The 5,000-nt window shown below is 41.4% G+C and overlaps 1 pseudogene; it reads left to right on the forward strand.

Annotated features, from left to right (window-relative positions):
• LOC127652226 (E3 ubiquitin-protein ligase pellino homolog 1-like) overlaps positions 1-5,000 on the forward strand; it is a 16,170-nt pseudogene that overhangs the window by 4,885 nt on the left and 6,285 nt on the right.

Here is a 5,000-nt window from a genome sequence, read left to right on the forward strand (position 1 = left end):
GTTCCCCGTATGTGGGATTAATACTCATACTGTGTCGTCTGCGAGGTGAAAATAGTTATTCTGATATCTGTAAAAGTGATCGCACACATGTTCTCAATAAGTCGCACAAGCCTATGAGCAACAGCAAAGACAACAAACTAACATCTCCGTGGGCGTTTAGATTACACATTTGAAGCATAATCAAAACACAGCTGTCTTTGCCAACTGTTGAGAGTGCGCTGTCAATCTCAGCACCAGCGAGGAGGTTTTGTGAGTGATTTAAAGGAATCCTTGTTGGACAGTGAAGTCACTTTTTGCCTTGTGTGTCTGTTCGGGGTGGGTCCGTCCACTGCGCTCAGCCCAGCAAGCGGCTTTCAGACATGGGGTGAATGAAGCTCTTTGTGACCCACTTTCCCTCTGGAAGAAACAACTCACACACACAGACTGTCTCAGATTGGCCCATTAGAGCTTCCGAAATAGCAATCATCACTATAACCCTTGCATATACATTCAGCAGGGTTAGTGGTTTGAACAGACCCCTAACCTTGCGTGTCACACCGGGAGTCGACATGTTGCTTCCAAATGTTCCAGTAGCTTGATATCGACACCATACTGCCAAATTACTAACAAGCGGCATCTCCCATCAGACATTTCAGCGTCATTTTTGTTTGTGGTTCGACTCATCCGATGGTTCTTTTTTCCTCTTAGGTAACATTTTTATTCCAATGACGGTTAGGTTTAGGGTTGAGGTTTGGGGGTTAATAAAATATGGATTCCTCTTCGTTGTAATTCGTAATTTACTACTCGCTTTTGGCGCCCCTCTGTGGACATTTCACACGAAAACTGGAGTTCACATGTGCACAGCTTTGGCCACTGGGGGCAGTGTGTTAATTTCTATTGGCACAGACTAAGTTTAGCTGAAGAACTTTCGAACTGTTTAAATTTTCGCCAGTGGACAATAAAAGGCATTAATGAAGTTCCATGCACTTACATTGTTAAGAGCCGGAATATGATAAGGACTTGAGGGTGGGCACTTTTGACCACACCTTGCAACTGCTGTAGCATACACCTAGCAACCGCATGGCAACATGCTAAATACACTAATAACATTATACTTTTTGACACTTTTTTTCAAAGCAATTTATAGTTATTAAAGGGATAATCCCCTGAAATAACCTGAGGTTGAGTGATTTGATCAAAGGCACAATGATTGTAGTTCATTAATTAAACCTGCACAGACCTCGAACCAGTTCGTCACATTTAGAGTCAGAATGTTAAAACATGCACACATTTCTCACTAGACATTAGGAAATGTCCCTCTGGCGTATAGCAAGCATTCATACTTCCAAGCGTCTACACTCAGAGAGGTGTGTGCCCTACATCTCAGTGTATTCCCGGTTGCTGTGGAAACGCTGTGGTGTGTTTTAGCCACCTGGCAAGAGTGCAAGCAAATGTCTGGCATTGATACAGGGACGAAGCTGGGACGTGACACACACACACACACACACACATGTTAGTGCAGCTATCCTTATGAGGACTCTCCATAGACATAATGAATTTATACTGTATGAACTATAGATTCTATCCCTTTACCCGACCCCTCACAACAATACTTTCTGCATTTGTACATTTTCAAAAAACATAGTTTAGTATTTTTTTAAGCTATTTGAACTATGGGGACATTATTCACACACACACACACACACACACACACACACACACACACACACACACACACACACACACACACACACATACACAAACACGTACACAAACATGCACACAAACACACACTCACACACATACACGCACACACACACACACACACACACACAAACACACATATATACACACAGACACACACACACATACACAAACACACACGCAGGTCTGTGCAGGTTTATGTTGTGTGTGTGTGTGTGTGTGAGTGTGTGTATATGTGTGTATACGTGTGTGTGTGTGTGTATATGTGTGTGTGTGTGAGTGTGTGTATATGTGTGTGTGTGTGTGTGTGTGTGTATATGTGTGTGTGTGTGTGTGAGTGTGTGTATATGTGTGTGTGTGTGTGTGTGTGTGTATATGTGTGTGTGTGTGAGTGTGTGTATATGTGTGTATACGTGTGTGTGTGTGTATATGTGTGTGTGTGTGTGAGTGTGTGTATATGTGTGTGTGTGTGTGTGTGTGTGTATATGTGTGTGTGTGTGTGAGTGTGTGTATATGTGTGTGTGTGTGTGTGTGTGTGTGTGTATATGTGTGTGTGTGTGTGAGTGTGTGTATATGTGTGTGTGTGTGTGTGTGAGTGTGTGTATATGTGTGTGTGTGTGTGTGTGTGTATATGTGTGTGTGTGTGTGTGTGTGAGTGTGTGTATATGTGTATACGTGTGTGTGTGTGTATGTGTGTGTGTATACGTGTGTGTGTGTGAGCGTGTATTTATCACTTTGTGGGGACCAAATGTCCCCATAAGGATAGTAAAACCTGAAATTTTTGACCTTGTGGGGACATTTTGTCGGTCCCCATGAGGAAAACAGCTTATAAATCATACTAAATTATGTTTTTTGAAAATGTAAAAATGCAGAAGGTTTTCTGTGAGGGTTAGGTTTAGGGGTAGGGTTAGGTTTAGGGGATAGAATATAAAGTTTGTACAGTATAAAAACCATTATGTCTATGGAAAGTCCCCATAAAACATGGAAACACAACATGTGTGTGTGTGTATGTGTGAGTGTGTGTGTGAGTGTGTGTGTGAGTGTGCGTGTGTGTGTGTGTATGTGTGTGTGTGTGTGTGTGTGTGTGTGTGTGTGTTCACACTATGTCAGCATGTCTCTGTCAGGTGATTTACTGATGTAAGATGGTAGTTTATGATCGTTCTCCTCACACAGACTTACAGGAGCGAGTGTAAATATATTCATGTGTGCACGTTTGTTTCTAGGTGGGTTGGTTTAATTATTTTGAAAAATATATGTTTGTGTGTTGATTTACTCTTGTATTTATGTTTGTTTTGTTTGTTGATTTGCGCTTCCATGTATGTTTGTTGTTTTTATCGTTTTGATTATTATATTTATTTATGTATTGTTTGTTGATTTTGTGCTTGATTTGTTTAGTTTATTGTTTATGGTTGTATTTCTGTTTGTTGGGTTTTTTGCTTGTTTATTTGTGCTTGTGTTTATATTTTTGTTTATTTATTTCATTTATTTGATTATTTATTTAATTTTGCAACGTGTTCCTGCTTGTTTAATGTTTTGTTAATGCTTGCATTAATGTTTTTTTGAGCTTAAATGTTGTTGTTTGTTTGTGTTTGTGTGTATATTTGTTGTTTTTATTGTTTATTATATTTTATTATTGACTTGTTTATTATTTATTTATTGTTTGTTGACTGTGTGCTTGTATTATGTTCGATTGATGTTTTGTTTATTGTTTTGTGGTTGTTTATGGTTGTTTATCATGTGTCAAAGTTGACTTTTCATGACCCCTTGACCTATCGGTTCAGAATAGCACCGTGACCGTCCCACACCAAGAGGAGGTGAAACCGTCTCACCTCTTCTGCTAAATGATCTGCTGCTTTGTGGTTTGAGGTCCACTGAGACCTTATTGGATGTGTCGAATTCTGTTTGCATTCCTATTATAGTTTTGTTTGTTTGTTTGTTTGTTTGTTTGTTTATGTGGGTTGCAATCCTTTGCGTTGCATGTGTCACAATGTGTTCTCAGTGGTGCCGCCCTGCAGGTGGCAATCAGACTGGCATGAAATACATTTAGGCTTTAGATTTTGTGCTACTTTGCAGAACAGTGAATCACAAACATGATCAGAGGCATCTGTTGGTAAATCATCCGTTAGTTTTAGTGCCAGGTTAACCAAACCTGATTTTGTTTACTCATTTACAGATGTCTAACAGTTGAAAGTGATGGAGCAGCTTTGAGGAAGAAACAGTAAGAGGGAAAGTTGCAATACTTCAGAGGAAGTCTTTGAAATCTGTTGCTGAAGTCCAGAGCGATGTTGTCTCCAGACCAGGAGCTTCTGAGCTCTTCCAAACCCATCAAATACGGAGAGCTCATCATCCTCGGGTGAGAGCAGCTCTCTGACTGTGAATAGATGATGAACGTTGTGAAAGAGCATCACAGCTGCCTCAACAGGCATTGAGCTTACAAAGTGCACTAACACAGGATGCCACGCTTGCTTTCTCAATTGTTCTGCCACACAGTTACAATGGCTCGCTACCAAACGGAGACCGCGGCAGGAGAAGGAGTCGTTTCGCTCTGTGCAAGAGACCCAAAGCCAACGGAGTCAAACCCAGCATCGTCCACACCGCATGCAGTCCACAGACCGCCAAGGTACACACTCCTTATGCTTCATTCATCTTTAAATCTTTCAATAGGTCATATTTAACTTTGTGTTTTAATGTGAGCTAGTTTCATGCATTTAATGAAGAAGCGTAACGGGACGTCTGGTGTGCACGTGGTGTTCTTGCAGGTCATCAGCAACAAAGACCAGCACAGCGTCTCGTACACACTATCAAGGGCACAGACGGTTGTCGTGGAGTACACGCATGACAGCACAACAGACATGTTTCAGGTACAGCATGAAGAAAGATTATAAAAACAACAACAACAACAACAACAACAAACATTGCAGCCACAGATTACAGATTACACTGAACTTCCATGAACACTATTGAAATGACATTATACTTGTTCTCTTTGTTGTAGATCGGCCGGTCCACTGAAAGCCCCATTGATTTTGTGGTGATGGACACTGTACCTGGTTGTCATGCTAACAGCGACACTCCCTTATCTCAGAGCACTATATCGCGGTTCGCGTGCCGGATCGTGTGTCAGAGAGCGCCGCCCTACACCGCACGCATCTACGCTGCCGGCTTTGACTTGTCCAAAAGCATCTTTCTGGGGGTGGGTCCAACTGTCCACATCAACACAATCTCTCTCCTCTCTAACAGTCTTTCATATTCATCCATTCATCCATCTGCTCCTCGATCCATTCATGTGTTCACCTGTGATCTAACAATGATCCTGG

The sequence above is a fragment of the Xyrauchen texanus genome, chromosome 11, assembly GCF_025860055.1.
Source record: "Xyrauchen texanus isolate HMW12.3.18 chromosome 11, RBS_HiC_50CHRs, whole genome shotgun sequence".
Lineage (NCBI taxonomy): Eukaryota > Metazoa > Chordata > Actinopteri > Cypriniformes > Catostomidae > Xyrauchen > Xyrauchen texanus.